Source organism: Bubalus bubalis, chromosome 11, assembly GCF_019923935.1.
Source record: "Bubalus bubalis isolate 160015118507 breed Murrah chromosome 11, NDDB_SH_1, whole genome shotgun sequence".
Classification (NCBI taxonomy): Eukaryota; Metazoa; Chordata; class Mammalia; order Artiodactyla; family Bovidae; genus Bubalus; species Bubalus bubalis.
This window is the reverse complement of record NC_059167.1, coordinates 66,201,690-66,218,775: the sequence shown is the minus strand read 5'-3', so window position 1 is coordinate 66,218,775 and position 17,086 is coordinate 66,201,690. Positions and strand designations below refer to the sequence as shown.

Here is a 17,086-nt window from a genome sequence, read left to right as displayed (position 1 = left end):
AAGTAATAGTTGCTTTTCTATTCTGCAAAATGATAGTTCATTTTTCTGTAATGAATATAAGTTGGGTTCACAATCTAGAATTGTAGGCAAATTAGATGACTTATCCCAGTGGGAACCTTAGATTTTTAGATTTAGACTTTTGTTAATCATGCATGTCTGTCTATTCCTTGTTAATATATAGACAGCTTTTAAAAAGTATTAAAATATAGTTCATATATAGTATATATAGACAACTGTTGATTAATTGGAGAAGGGAAAAGAATGACCCCCAAATCATAAATGAAACAAGACTTACCCAGTGAGGCTCAGAAGAAATTGAAAGTAAACTAATTTATGTCTAGTATGTAAGAATTACCTGGTGGTTCAGTGGCTAAGACTCCATGCTTCCAGTGCAGAAGGTCCATGTTCAGTCCCTCGTCAGGGAACTGGATCCCACATGCTGCAACTAAGGGTCCTGCATGCTGCATCTAAGACCCAGCACAGCTAAATAAATACGAATTTTTTGTCCTGTGGACATCCTGATCCATAAATTTCCTGACTAAAAACAAGCTGAAGGTTATTACATGTTAAAATAACATGGTACACTGTTGCACTTTTAAAATTTGAACTTGTGTTGTTTATTTTTATTGAAGGCTTTATTTTTTTAAGAGCAATTTTAGGTTTGCAGCAAAATCGAGATCAAAGTTAGATATTTCCCATTACAACTTCTGTCCCCACACATACATAGCCATTCCCATTATCAACATCCACCACCAGAATGGTGCATTTGTTTATAATTGATGAACCTATATTGGTGTGTCATAATCACTCAAAGTCCATAGATTGCATAAAGGTTCACTCTTGGTGGGTTTGGACAAATAATGTAAAGACATGTATCCACCATAATAGTATTATACAGAGTATTTTCATTGCCTTAAAAATCCTCCATGTTCTACCTGTTAATCTCCTGTTCCCCTCGCCTCTGGCAACCTCTGATCTTTTTGTTGTCTCAAGGTTTGTCTTGTCCAGAATGTCGTATGTCTGGAATCATACAATGATGTAGCCATTTCAACTTGGCTTCTTTCACTTAGTAATATGTATATAAAGTTTTCTTCATGTCTATTCATGACTTGATAGCACATTTTTTTTGTTTGGTCGTATCAGTTCATTTATTCAGTCATCTCTTGAAGGACATCTTAGTTGCATCTCATTTTTGGCAGTTACGAATAAAGCTGCCATGAACATCTGTGTCCAAGTCTAATGTCCATTTGGATAGATACCAAGGAGCATGGTTCCAAGACTGGATGGTAACAGCATGTTTGTTTATTTATTTGTTTGTTTTTTTATTTATTTGGCTGCCCCAGGTCTTATTTATGGCACACGGGATCTTCCATCTTCATTGTGGCATGCCTGATCTTTAGTTGTGGTGTGTGAACTCTTCAGTTACAGTATGTGGGATCTGGTTCCCTAACCAGGGATCAGACCTGATCTCCCTATGTTGGAAACGTGGAGTCTTAGCCACTGGACCACCAGGGAAGTCCTGGTGACAGTGTCTTTAGGTTTATGAGAAATTGCCAAACTCTTCTGTGAATGAGAGTTCTTGCTGCTCTACATCCTTGTTAGCATTGTCAGTTTTCTGGATTTTGGCCTTTCTAATAGGTGTGTAGTAATATCTTGTTTAAATTTGCCTTTCCCTGATGACATGATGTGGTGCATCTTTTCATATGCTTATTTGCCATCTGTGTATCTTCTTTGATATCTGTTACGGTCTTTGGCTTATTTTCTAATCAGATTGTTTTACTGTTGTCTTCAGACTTCTTTGTATATTTTGGATAACATGCTTTTGCAAATATTTTTTCCCAGTTTGTGGTCTGTCTGCTCATTCTCTTGATGTTGTCTTTCACAAAGCAGAAGTTTATTATCTTAATGAAGTTCAGCCTATCAGTGATTTCTTTCATGGATCATGCCTTTGATTTTGTATCTTAAGAAGTCATTGCCATATTTAAGGTCATGTAGGTTTTCTCTTAGGTTATCTTTTAGGATTCTTAAAATTTTGTGTTTTACATTTTGGTTTATGATCCATTTCGAATTAATTTATGTGAAAGTTGGAAGGTCTGTGTCTAGAGTCATTTATTTTTGCATGTGGATGTCCTGCTATTTCAGCACTGAGAAGACTCTCTGCTCTGATACTATCCTTGCTTCTTTGTCAAAGATCAGTTGGCTCTATTTGAGTCTATTTGTGGGCTCTCTAGTCTGTTCCCTTGACCTATTAGTCTGTTCTTGTAACAGTACTACACCGTTTTGATTACTGTAGCTTTTTAAGAAAGTCTTGAACTTGGGCAGTGTCAGCTCTCCAACTTTGTTCGTTTTCAACACATGTTGGCTATTCTGGGTCTTTTTCGTCTCTATATAGTCTTGAGAATCAGTTCAACCATATTCACAAAATAACTTGCAGGGATTTTGATTATGCTTGCATTGAATCTATAGATCGAGTTGGGAAGAACTGACATCTTAACTGTATTGAGTCTTCCTGTTCATGAACATTGACTACCTCTCCATTTATTTAGTTCTTTAATTTTTTTCATAAGTGTGTTTTCATTTTCCCCATATAGATCTTGTATATATGAGATTTATAACTAAGTATTCACTTTTGGGGAGTGATAATGTAAATGGTATTGTGTTTTCCACTTGTTCTTTGTTGATACATAGGAAAACTATTGAATTTTGTACTTTACCCTCGTAATCTGCAGCTTGTTTATTAGTTCCAGAAGTTTTTTGGGGATTCTTTGACATTTTCTACCTAGATGATCATGTCATTTGTGAACAAAGATAGTTTTATTTCTTTCTCTCAAATCTGTATTACTTGTATTTCCTTTTATTGCATTCACTAGGACTTCCAGTAAGATGCCGAGAAGGATTGATGAGAGCAGACATCTTTTCCTTCTTTCTTATCTTAGTGGGAAAGTTTCTAATTTAAGTTGAGAAAGTTCCCTTTTATTTGCTAGTTCACTGAGAGTTTTTATCATGAATGGGTGGTGGTGTTCAGTCACTAAGTCATGTCTGACCCTTTTCAACTCCATGAACTGCAGCACGCCAGGCTTCCCTGTCCTTCACTATTGGCTGGAGTTTGCTCAGATTCATGTACATTGAGTTGGTGCCGTTATATAACCATCTCATCCTCTGCTGCCCCCTTCTTTTGCCCAGCATCAGTGGATTTTCCATCTTCAGCTCTTCACATCAGGTGGCCAAAGTGTTGGAGCTTCAGCATCAGTCCTTCCAATGAATATTCAGAGTTGATTTCCTTTAGGATTAACTGGTTTGATCTCCTTGATGTCCAAGGGACTCTGAAGAGTCTTCTCCAGCACCAAAAATAGAAATCATCAATTCTTTGGCACTCAGCCTCCTTTATGGTCCAACTCTCACATCTGTACATGACTACTGGAAAAACTAAAACTTTGACTTTATGGACCTTTGTTGGCAAAGTGATGTCTCTGCTTTTTAATATGCTGTCTAGGTTTGTCACAGCTTTTCTTCCAACGAGCAAGATTAATTTCATAGCTGCAGTCACTGTCCACAGTGATTTTGGAGCCCAAGAAAATCTGTCACTGTTTCCACTTTTCCCCATCTATTTACCACAAAGTGATGGGACCGGATGCCATGATCTTAGTTTTTCGAATATTGAGTTTTAAGCCAGCTTTTCACTCTCTTCTTTCACCCTCAGCAAGAGGCTCTTTAGTTCCTCTGCTTTCTGCCATTAGAATGGTATCATCTTCTTAACTGAGGTTATTGATATTTCTCCTGGCAGTCTTGATTCCAGTTTGTGATTCATCCAGCCTAGCATTTCACTTGATGTACTGTGCATAAAAATTAAATAAGCAGGGTGATAGTATACAGTCTCAACATGCTCCTTTCCCAATTTGAACCAGTCCATTGTGTCATGTCTGGTTCTAATTGTTGTTTCTTGACCTGCATACAGGTTTCTCAGGAGGCAGGTCAGGTGGTCTGGTATTCTCATCTCTTTAATTTTCCACAGTTTGTTGTGATCCACACAGTCAAAGGCTTTAGTGTAGTCAGTGAAGCAGAAGTAGATGTTTTTCCAGAATTCTTTTGATTTTTCTAAGATCTAAAGGATGCTGGCAATTTGATGTCTAGTTCCTCTGCCTTTTCTAAATCTAGCTTCCATCTGGAAGCTTTTGGTTTATGTACTTTTGAAGCCTAGCTTGAAGGATTTTGAGCATTACCTTGCTGCATGCAGTCCTTCCTTGTGGCTCAGATGGTAAAGAATCTGCCTGTAGTGCAGAAGACCTGGGTTCAATCCCTGGGTTGGGAAGATCCCCTGGAGAGGGGAATGGCTACCCACTCCAGTGTTCTTGCCTGGAGAATTCCATGGACAGAGGAGCCTGGTGGGCTATATAGTCCTTGGGGTCTCAAAGAGTCAGATTAACACTTTTCATACTTTTTGCTAGTATGTGAAATGAGCACAGTTGTATGATAGTTTGAACATTCTTTGGCATTGCCTTTCTTTGGGATTAGAATGAAAACTGACCTTTTCCAGTCCAGTAGCCACTGCTGAATTTTCCAAATTTGCTGACCTATTAAGAGCAGCACTTGGACAGCATCATCTTGTAGGATTTTAAAAATAACTCAGCTGGAATTCCATTACCTCCACTAGATTTGTTCCTAGTAATACTTCCTAAAGCCCACTTGACTTTACACTCTAGGATGTCTGGCTCTCGGTGTGTGACCACACCATTGTGGTTATCTAGGTCATTAAGACCTTTTTTGTATAGTTCTTATGTATATTCTTGTCACTTCTTCTTAACGTCTGTTAGGTCCTTGCCATTTCTTGCCCATTTCTGGTTTTGATCTTTAGACAAAGATCTTGCTTCTTTATTAGGATTTTCATTTCTCTGCTTACATTGCACATCTGTTCTTAGCATAGCCTGCCAGGCTCCTCTGTCCATGGAATTCTCCAGGCAAGAATACTGGAGTGAGTTTCCATTTCCTCCTCCAGGAGATCTTCCCAACTCAGGGGTTGAACCTGAGTCTCCTGTACTGCAGGCAGATTCTTTACCACTGAGCCATGAAGCCCACATGTGGTCTGCTTTATTTATTAGAATTCTTAGCATGTTAATCATAATTTTAAATTCCCAATCTGTTAATTTCAACATTCCAGTATGATAATTTTGATGGTTGCTCTGTCTTCAAGTTGGATTTTTTTTTTTTTTTTTTTTGCCTTTTAGTATGTGTTGTAATTTTTTATGGCTAGTTAGACAGGATGTGTTAGGTAAAAGGAAGTGTTTTATATAATAAGCTTTTAATAATGTTGTGTTAAGGCATGGATGTGAGGGAAAGGGAAGTGTTCTAGTTCTGTGATTAGTTCTCAGTTTTTAAATGAGTCTGTGCCTCTGGACTGTGAACTTCACAGGTGCTCCTCATATCCCTTCTTGCCCCCTTAAGTTGGACAGGATTAGCTCTGGTAGGCTGGAGTTGGGTAATTTCCCTTTCCCTAGGTCAGTTAGGTTCTGATAAACCCCCACCAAGTTAGACTCTGGTTAACTCATTTCTCTCTAGAGATTAGGCTTTGTTGTTAAAAGTAAAGGAGACCACCCCTCCGAGCCACCTGCACCCCAGGATTTTTCTCATGAGCTGAAATTTACTGTGAGATCTGGTCTAGCTCCTAGAGGAAAACTTACAGAAATGTGGGAGCCCCCCTATAACTGGGCATCCCTGGAGTTTTAAACTCAGGCTGTCCAACACTGAGCATCCAGCAATTTGTCAGCTACAGTTCAGGTTTTTCTACCCTGGCACTGGTTCCCAAGGTGGAGTCTGTTGTCAGTTACTGCTCCATTAAACCATGATCCCCTGTATTTACCTGTCTGTCTCAGCAGTTTGTACTGTCTCTTATGGATTCAAAATAATTATTGATTTTTCAGTCTGTTTAACTCTTTCTTTGTTAGGACCTAGTGGCTGTTTCTAATCTCCTTACATTTGCTACTGAAAATTTGCCTTATTTCAATGTTAAAATCCAAGTTTGGCAGAAGTATATCTCAGCCCAATACTTCTACTTTATTTTTCTCACTTAATTCATATTCCACTAATAGCTACTATGGAATCCCCACATTCATGAGCTCCCCTTGACTTGTTTATGGGCAAGTTAGTTCTTTGCTATTTTCTAAGGGTTGTTAGCAGGTGGAGTGGATGTTACTCAGGCAGCATACAGGTTTTTTTTCTTCCTATCGAGAGAAAATGTTTTTCAGTTTATACTTTTCACTGTGGTGTGTGTATCTATATATATTGCAGTTGCAACTAGTGGATGCCATCTATAATATTTGATTCTCCAGTCTCTGTCTAATCATCTTGATTACCCAATATAAGTTTTAAACATTTCAACACCAGTATTTAAAAAAAATTATTTTATTGAAGTACAGTTGGCTTACAGTGTCTTATTAATTTCTGCTGTACAGCAAAGCAGTTCAGTTACAAATATATTCTTTTTCATCATGTTTTATCACAGGACATTGATGCAGTGCTTTATAGCAGTACTGTGAGGTTTATTCATGCTGTATATAATAGTTTGCTTCTGCTAATCCCAAACTGCCAGTCCATCCCTCCAATATCCACTGTCCCCTTGGCAACCACAGTCTGTTTTATATGTCTGTGAGTCTGTTTCTGTTTTGTGAATAAGCTGATTTGTGTCATATTTTAGATTCCTTATGTGAACGTGAAAGTGAAAGTCACTTAGTCGTGTCCGACTCTTTGCAACCCCATGCACTGCATAGTCCGTGGAATTCTCCAGGCCAGAATACTGGAGTGGGTAGGGTTTGTTTTTTTGATGTTGAGTTAAATGGATTTTTATATATTTTGTATATTAACACTTTGTTAGATAATTGTTTGCATATATCTTCATTCAGTAGGCAGTCTTTTCTTTTGTTGGTGTTTTCCTTCCTTGTGCACAAGCTTTTTAGTTTGGTTATTCCCATTTGTCTGTTTTTGTTTTCCTTGCCTTAGGAGACATATTCAAAATATTGCTAAGACTGATAAAAGCATTGTTAATACTACTTACATTTTCTTCTAGGAGTTTTAGGATGTCAAGTCTTACTTTTAAGTTGTCAATCCACTTTGAGTTTATTTTTGTATATCATGTGAAAAAGTCCAGTTTGATTTTTTTTGCATGTAATTGTCCAGTTTTCCCAACACTATTTATTGAGAAGGCTGTCTTTTTCTCATTGTATATTCTTATCTCCTGTGTTGTAGATTAAATGCCCATGTAAGTGTGGGTTCATTTCTGGGCTATTCTGTTTCATCCTTCTGTGTCTACTTTTATGCAAGTATTATATTATTTTGGTGACTATAGCTTTGTAGTCTGTTTGAAATCAGGGAGCATGGTACCTCTAGTTTGTTCTTCTTTCTCAGTATTGTTTTGGGTAGTTAAGTTAGGTTGTTTTGGATTTTCATACAAATTTAGAGTAGTTGGTTTTGGTTCTGTAAAAAATGCCATTGGTATTTTGGTAGGGATTGCAGTTAATCGGTAGATTATCTTGAGCAGTATAGTCATTTTAACAATATTAATTCTTCTAGTCTGAGCAAAGTATATATTTTCATCTCTTGTCTCAGTTCTTTTCATTATTGTCTTACAGTTTTCTGAGTAGAGATCTTTTACTTCCTAGATTTATTCCTGGGTATCTTATTTCTTTTTGATGCAGTTGTAAATGAGATTGATTCCTTAGTTTCTCTTTCTGATAGCTTGTTGTTAGTGTATAGAAGTGCAACAGATTTTTGTGTTTTAATTTTGTATCCTGCAGCTTAACAGAATCATTCATTTGTTCTATTAGTTTTTTGGTGGTGTCTTTTGGATTTTCTGTATATAGCTGTATTATATCACCTGCAAACAGTGAGTTTTACTTCCTACCCAGTTTGGATTCCCTTTTTTTTCCCCTTCTTTTATTCAGTCCTAGCCAAAGGAATCAGATGGAAAAGTGGTGAGAGTGGGTTTCTTGTCTTGTTCCTAATCTTAGAGGCAGTGCTTTCAGCTTTTCACCATTGAATATGGTGTGTTTGTCATTATCGACTTTATTATGTTGAGTTATGTTCCTTCTGTACCTATTTCGTTGATAGGTTTTATGATAAGTGGAATTTGAATTTTGTCATAAGCTTTTTCTGCATTGATTGAGATGATGTGATTTTTATTCTTCAATTTGGTAACATGGTATTGCCAGATTGATTTGTCGATATTGAACCATCTTTGCATCTCTGGGATAAAATCCCACTTTATCAAGGCTTATGATACTTTTAATGTATTGTTGAATATGTTTTGCTTGTATTTTGTTGAGGATTTTTTCATTTATGTTCATAAGTGATACTGGTCTGTAGTTTTTTTTTTTTTTTTTACAGTCCAGGTCTTTATTTTTACACCCATCAGGCCATGAATTCATAAGGAATGGGCTCCATCACTTCCGGTTCCTTTCCATTGGTCCTCACGAAGTATGCTTCTCTGGGTGGAGCAGGCTGGCACTTCAGCTGAACCCAAGTCTCTTTCTCTTTGGCTTCTTTCTTTTTCTGATCATTTTCCTTCACATGTTTCAGGAAACTATCTTGGCTCTTAGAGTGCTTAATATGCTTGATATGCATGTTAATTCTCTTGGCAAGAATCTTGCCCTTAACTTGTTTGTTTACAATGATGCCAACAGCATGCTGGGTAACATTGTAGACTCTCCCAGTTTTGCCATGGTAACATTTGTGGGGGCATTCCATTTTGAACAGTACCCATTCCCTTGATATCTACAATATCACCCTCCTTGTAGATTCTCATGTATTGGCCAAAGGAACAATTCCATGTTTTCTAAAAGACCTAGAGAACATATTGCAGGTTCCCCTCCTTGTTCCCTTTGTGTTGGTCGTTTTGGCGAATTACTGGAAGATGGTGGTTCTGGCTGAAAAGTGGTCTTTGTTTTTTTTTTTTTTTTTTTTTTGAAGGTGGTGACGTCTTTGATTTTGGTATCAGGGTAATGCTGATGTAGTAGAAGTTCAGACGCATTCTTTGCTCATAGATGTTTTGGAATGTTTTGAGAAAAATAGTTGTTAATTGTCTAAATATTTGGTAGTATTCACCTGTGAAGCCATCTGGTCATGGACTTTAATTTCTTGGGAGTCTTCTAAATTACTGATTCAGTTTTATCATTGGTACAGTAAGTCCCCTACATACAAACCAGTAAGTTGTAAACTTTCAAAGATGCAAATGTGTATTCTCTCAGTATCTGATGTGAATGAAGTTGCAGCTTACCCTCCATCTTCTATTGCTGAAAACCTTTCAGCTCTACCATCTTACACCTCCTTCCCTCCTCTAGTCAGTAACTCTTCTTGCCTGTTCACTCGATGTCAGCCCCTGTATGCCACCTGTTTTACTGTTCAGTTCAGTTCAGTCGCTCAGTCGTGCCCAACTCTGCAACCCCGTGAATTGCAGCACGCCAGGCCTCCCTGTCCATCACCAACTCCTGGAGTTCACCCAAACTCCTGTCCATCGAGTCGTTGATGCCATCCAGCCATCATCTGGATGGTGATGCCATCCATCTCATCCTCTGTCGTCCCCTTCTCCTCCTGCCCCCAATCTCTCCCAGTATCAGAGTCTTTTCCAATGAGTCAGCTCTCCGCATGAGGTGGCCAAAGTACTGCAGTTTCAGCTTTAGCATCATTCCTTCCAAAGAAATCCCAGGACTGATCTCCTTTAGAATGGACTGGTTGGATCTCCTTGCAGTCCAAGGGACTCTCAAGAGTCTTCTCCAACACCACAGTTCAAAAGCATCAATTCTTTGGTGCTCAGCTTTCTTCACAGTCCAGCTTTCACAACCATACATGACCACAGGAAAAACCATAGCCTTGACTAGACGGACCTTTGTTGGCAAAGTAACGTCTCTGCTTTTGAATATGCATCTAGGTTGATCATAACTTTTCTTCCAAGGAGTAAGCGTCTTTTAATTTCATGGCTGCAGTCACCATCTGCAGTGATTTGGGAACCCAAAAAAATAAAGTCTGACACTGTTTCCACTGTTTTCCCATCTATTTCCCATGAAGTGATGGGACCAGATGCCATAATCTTCGTTTTCTGAATGTTGAGCTTTAAGCCAACTTTTTCACTCTCCTCTTTGACTTTCATCAAGAGGCTTTTTAGTTCCTCTTCACTTTATGCCATAAGGGTGGTGTCATCTGCATATCTGAGGTTATTCTCCCGGCAATCTTGATTCCAGCTGTGCTTCCTCCAGCCCAGCATTTCCCGTGATGTACTCTGCATATAAGTTAAATAAGCAGGGTGACAATATATAGCTTTGACGTACTCCTTTTCCTATTTGGAACCAGTCTGTTGTTTATGTCCAGTTCTAACTGTTGCTTCCTGACCTGCATATAGGTTTCTCAAGAGGCAGGCCAGGTGGTCTGGTATTCCCATCTCTGTCAGAATTTTCCGCAGTTTATTGTGATCCACACAGTCAAAAGCTTTGGCATAGTCAATAAAGCAGAAATAGATGTTTTTCTGGAACTCTCTTGCTTTTTCTACGATCCAGCGGATGTTGGCAATTTGGTCTCTGGTTCCTCTGCCTTTTCTAAAACCAGCTTGAACATCTGGAAGTTCACGGTTCACGTATTGCTGAAGCCTGGCTTGGAGAATTTTGAGCATCACTCTGCTAGCGTGTGAGATGAGTGCAATTGTGCGGTAGTTTGAACATTCTTTGGCATTGCCTTTTTTTTGGGATTGGAATGAAAACTGACCTTTTCCAGTCCTGTGGCCACTGCTGAGTTTTCCAAATTTGCTGGCATATTGAGTGCAGCACTTTCACAGCATCATCTTCCAGGATTTGAAATAGCTCAACTGGAATTCCATCACCTCCACTAGCTTTGTTCGTAGTGATGCTTTCTAAGGCCCACTTGACTTCATGTTCCAGGATGTCTGGCTCTAGGTGAGTGATCACACCATCGTGATTATCTTGGTCGTGAAGCTCTTTTTTGTACACTTTTTCTAGGTATTCTTGCCACCTCTTAATATCTTCTGCTTCTGTTAGGTCCATACCATTTCTGTCCTTTATCGAGCCCATCTTTGCATGAAATGTTCCCTTGGTATCTCTAATTTTCTTGAAGAGATCTCTCGTGTTTCCTATTCTTTTGTTTTCCTCTATTTCTTTGCATTGATTGCTGAGGAAGGCTTTCGTATCTCTTCTTGCTGTTCTTTGGAACTCTGCATTCAGATGCTTATGTCTTTCCTTTTCGCTTCTCTTTTCACAGCTATTTGTAAGGCCTCCCCAAAGAGCCATTTTACCTTTTTGCTTTTCTTTTCCATGGAGATGATCTTGATCCCTGTCTCCTGTACAATGTCACGAACCTCAGTCCATAGTTCATCAGGCACTCTATCAGATCTAGTCCCTTAAATCTGTAGTGTAACATTCAAACTGTTTTACTTTTTTGCTTTTTAATGTATTCAGTCCAGTTCAGTCGCTCAGTCGTGTCTGACTCTTTGCGACCCCATGGACTGTATAGCTGTGCCAGGCTTCCCTGTCCATCACCAGCTCCCAAAGCTTGCTTAAACTCATGTCCATAGAGTCAGTGATGCCATCCAACCATCTCATCCTCTGTCATCCCCTTCTCCTCCTGCCCTCAGTCTTTCCCAGCATCAGGGTCTTTTGAAATGAGTCAGCTCTTCACATCAGGTGACCAAAGTATTGGAGCTTCAGCTTCAGCATCAGTCCTTCCAATAAATATTCAGGACTGATTTCCTTTAGGATTAACTGGTTTGATTGCAGTCCAAGGGACTCTCAAGAGTCTTCTCCAGCACCACAGTTCAAAAGCATCAGTTCTTCAGCCCTCATCTTTCTTTATAGTCCAACTCTCACATCCATACATGACTACTGGGAAAACCATAGTTTTGATTAGATGGCTCTTTGTTGGCAAAGGAACGTCTCTGATTTTTAACATGCTGTCTAGGTTTGTCATTGCTTTTTTTCCAAGGAGCAAGCATCTTTTGACTTGATGGCTGCAGTCACCATCTGCAGTGATTTTGGAGCTCAAGAGAATAAAGTCTGTCACTGTTTCCATTGTTTCCCCATTTATTTGCTGTGAAGTGATGGCACATGAAAAGTATTATAAACCTATTACAGTACAGTACTATACAGCCAGTTGTGTTAGTTGGATACCTAGGCTAGTTTTGTTGAATGAATTGGACTTACGAACATGCTCTTAGAACAGAACTGGTTTGTATATAGGGGACTTACTGTAATTGGTCTCTGTTTATATTTTGTATTTCTTCCTGATTCAGTCTTGGGAGATTGTACTAGGTGATTATTTCTAGGAGATTATCGAATTCTCCTACGTTGCCCATTTTATCCCCATATAATTGTGTTATGTAGTTTCTTTATGGTCCTTTATATTTCTCTGGTGTCAGGTATTGCGTCTCTTTAATTTTTTTTTTTTTTTTTGGATCCTCTCTTTTTCTTGATGAGTCTGGCTAAGGGTTTGTTGATTTGGTTTATCTTTTCAAAGAATCAGCTCTTCGTTTTCATCCTTATTTTGTTTTCAAAAAGCAAATTGCATATTTCACGTACGTTGTTTATTGTACAATGTTCGGAAATATAGCTGGCCCTTTATATTGATTTTGTATCCTGTATCCTTGCTGAATTTGTTAACTGTTTCTCTCTCTTTGTGTGTGTTTGTGTGTGTGTGTGTATTATTTAGAATTTTCTGCATATAAGATCATGTCATCTACAATAGAGATACCTTTACTTTTTCTTTCCCAGTTTGAATTGATATTTTTTTCTTATCTAATTGTTTTAGTTACAACTTGCAGTACAATGTTAAATAGACATGGTGAAAGTGGGAGCATTTTAGTTTTAATTTGCACTTTTTCAAGTGCATTTTCATGATTTCCTCAGAAAGGATGTATGGGATGTAGAATTTTAGAATGTTTAAATAAAATCACTTCGGAGGAAGGTAGTAATCTTACCTTTACCGCTCAACAATTTCCTTCTTACATGTTGAATAATAGCTTTATCAGTATTTTTAATAGCTTTCTTATGCCCTCATTCTTTATAAGTATTTCACAATGATGAGCCTCTGTATTGGTGTGGTTCTTCTCATCATTGTGAGAAAACGTATTTTTTTCAAAACAAGAAATTCATGTTCTTTGGTCCTAGGAACATTGAAGTATATTTCTCTGAAAACGTTTTCACTTTCATGTTTTTCCTTTTTTTAAAAAAACCTTGATAGTTGACATATTGATTATCTTATATAATTAGTCTTTTATCTTTTCGCTGTGTGTTATATGAGATTTCCTTGTATATGAGATTTAGCTTGTAACTTACTGATGTTTTTATTGTAGATATCATATTTCAGTTTCCAGGAGCTCTTTTGTTTTCCACTCAACATTCCCTTTTCCAATGGTTTTCTTTTTCCTGTTACTCTAATTACCAGTTTCATGGGAGGCATTATCTTATGGGTTTATCTGATGTGCACCTTTATATGTCTTAGTATCTACTAAGTTAAATGACATAATATTGTCTATTTGTTTGTCTTGTGCATTGATTTATGAACTCCTTGAATGTGTGGACTGTGCTTTATTTATTTTGGTAAATCCTTGTGCCCCACAAAATGCATCTGGCACATTATAGGAGCTCAGTAAGTGTTGCCTGAATGAATTTATCCATAGCACTAAAAAGCTTTTTTAGTGTGTTTCAGAATGGCTGGTATACATCATATTTATTTGTTAGATTGATTGTATATGCCAACAAAAAAGTAATTCTTTAGATTAATTGATGTGTACAAATCAGTTGTTTTGCTGTATTGTTGATTAGATAATCTTGTAGCAAATTTTTTTGTATAGTACCTTCTTAGATGTATGAAACTTCAGGATTGTGTACAAAATCCTTCTGCCAAAGAAAAAATTCATGCTTTATGTATAAAGGTTTTATTGGAAGATAAGGAGAGATTCTTCCTGACAACTTCTGTGATTTACCAGATTTAATATCCTGGGAAGATGTGAAAGCAGTTATTTTGGTAGCAGCCAAGATTTAGCTTCACAAGGTTCTTAGTTACTGCAAACATAATTGAAGTCATATGGCTAAATGAAAAAAGATAGAGATTATTTACTGCATGTTGGAAGTTCATTCTGTGAAATAGGAAGATAATGAAAGAACTGTCATTAAGTGTGAATCCTAAATTACTTGATAGAGAATGACATTTATATATGTAAATATACATAAAAACTGAGATTAATAGGGAAAGGGCAAAAGAGACATCATGGTTTGCCTAACCTTTAAAAACAGGTAAAGTAGGGAATTCCCTGGCAGTTGAGTGGTTAGGACTCTGTGCTTCACCTCTGAGGGCCTGGGTTCAATCCCTGCTTGGGGAACTAAGATCCACAAGCTGTGCAGTGTGGTCAAAAAATAAAAAAATAGGTAAATGGGATTGTGGTGATGGCAAAACTATAAATTTAGTAAAAATAAGTGAGTTGTCACATAAAATGGGTGGGATTTATGTTATGTAACTTACATAATAAAGCCATTAAAAAAAAAACAGATAAAGAAATAGCTGTTTTCTCCAGTTAAGTGAAAATTTTGAAAAGGGGAAGCTATTTTAGCTTTTACGTTTAAATCTAGCCTATCTTGGCTTTTTGTGTATGGCATGAAGTTGGGGGTCAAGGCTCATATTTTTCCATGCAGATACCTGTGTGTTCTAACATATTGAAAATATTCCCATTAAAATGCACTGGTGCCTTGGAAAATGAGGTGACTATATATATGAGAGAGTCTATTTTTGGACTGTTTTTATTCCATTTTTTGGTCTGTTCTTTTGCCAATAGTGCACAGTCTTGATGACACTGTAATAAATGTTTGGTAGTGTAAACTTCAAAACTACCATAGTATGTAGAAATACAGTTGATTTTTGTACCTTGATCTTATATTTGATAACCTTGCTGAATTCACTTATTGGTTTGTAGTGTTTAGGATTTTCTGCATACACAATTACGATGTCTGTGAAATGGTGTCTGTGAACAAAGTTAGTTTTACTTCTTCCTTTACAGTCTTTATTATTATTCTCTTTCTTTCTTACTTTACTGCACAGTTTAACTTCCAGTACTCTATTGAAACTGAATTTTGAGAATGGTCATGCATGTCTCCTAATTTTAAAGAATATCATTCAGTGTTTTTTAATTGGCTGTTATCCTGTTGGCTTTAGCTGTTTTTGTAATGCTTTGTATCACATTGAGAAGTTTCCTTCCAGTCCTAATTTCTTAAGTGTTGTTAAGAATAAATGTTGAATATTTATCAAATGACTTTCTTGTATCCATTGAGATTTTGTTTTTCTCCCTGTTTTTTGTTAATATGGATAGTTACTATTATTATTATTTTTTAATGGTGGGGTAGGGACTGTGTGGGAATGCGGACTAGAAGTATTATAACATCTTTGCATTTCTGGGATAAATACTACTTGGTTTAAAGAACATTGTTTTTAATATTGGATTCAATTTACTGATATTTCACTAAGGATTTTCCTCTGAATTCATGAAGGATATTTTTATTTCTGATACTTTGGGTTCAGGGATTTGTTTTCTTCAAAGTTGTAAAGTGTTGAATTCTCGGGTATTTTCTGAGTTTGTGCAAGATTGGAATTTTTTTCACCATGTGTTTGCTAGACTTGAGGGAAGCCAAGGAGTTTTTCTTTGTTGGCAGGTTTCAACTCATAAATTCAATTTCTCTGTTCTCTATTTCATTGAACTTTTTCCTCTTAGCACTTGTTCCTTCTTTGTGCTTGCTTTTGTTTTTATTTATTTATTTGACTGCTCTGGGCGTTAGTTGTGGCATGCAGGATATAGTTCCCTGAACAAGGATTGAACCAATCCCCCCTGCGTTGGAAGTCTGGAGTCTTAGCCACTGGACCACCAGGGAGTTCCCTTGCTTTCGTTCTAATTTGCCTACTTCAGTTTAGTGGTTGGCAGACTTAAGACCTGTGGACGACACCTAGCCTGCCATTTTTTTGGTGGTGTTGTTATGGCCTGCAAACTAAAAATATGGTTATTATATTTTTTAATGATTGTGAGGGAAAAACAAGAGTAATATTTGTCATGTGAAAATTATGTAAAATTCAAATTTCGACATCCATTTGTTGGGACACAACTATGTCCACTTCTTTATGTATTGTCTTGTGACTTCTTTTATGCTCTGGCGGTATGGTTGAGTAAAGCTTATACAGACTTTAGAGACTAAAATTTTTACGTCTAGCCCTTTGTAAACAGTTTATCAATCCCCAAGATACTGATTTTTTGAAAAATTTGTGCACAGCATTTCGTTTTGGTATTTTCTGTCATCTATTCTTTGATTATCTTCCCCTGTTTTCGTTTGGATTGAATTTAAAAAATTCCATCCATGTGGCCTGTTGGTTTTTTTTAGCTACGCCTCTGTGTTTTTTTTTTTTTTTTTTTTTTTTTTTAGTGTTTATATTAGTCTGCTTAGGTTGACATAATAAAATACCATAGACTGAATGACTTAAACAATGAAAATTTATTTTCTCACGTTTCTGGAGTCTAGAAAGTCCAAGTAATGGTTTTGATAAGGTTCAGTTTTGTTGGGAGCTCTTATCCTGACCTGTAGACAGCTGCTTTCTAGCTTTGTCCTCATATAGAAGAGAGAGGTGACCTTTATGACCTCATTTAACCTTAATTACTTCCTCAAGACCCTATCTCTGTGTATAGTCACTTGGGGGTTAGGGCTTCAGTTTATGAATTTGGGAGGGGACACAGTGCATTTTGTAGCAGTGGTTATGGAGATAAGTATGTACATTCTTAATTTATCAAGTAGAATCAGATTAATATAACAGTTCATGACCAGCTAATGTCCTTGTTGTTCATGTCCTCAGATATATGTTATAAACCCCCCCCCAATAGTTAACTTTATTTGCTTTAAACAGTAGTCATTTAAATAAATGTAGGAAAAATAGTCTTTTATATTTAGTGACATGTTTATTTTTTCTGGATCTTTTCATTCATTCCTGGATTCATTTTCATACTAGTTCATTTCCTATCAGTCTGAAGAACTTCCTTTAGTATTTTTTTTAAACTTGGTTTTTAAAAAAA

At 37.1% G+C, this 17,086-nt stretch overlaps 1 protein-coding gene and 1 pseudogene across 13 annotated transcripts in view; one reads left to right on the top strand and one right to left on the bottom strand.

Annotated features, from left to right (window-relative positions):
- Nucleotides 1–17,086, top strand: part of MGA (MAX dimerization protein MGA) — a 146,006-nt gene that overhangs the window by 54,351 nt on the left and 74,569 nt on the right. The window lies entirely within an intron of this gene.
- LOC123464719 lies at nt 8,370–8,889 on the bottom strand (annotated as a pseudogene).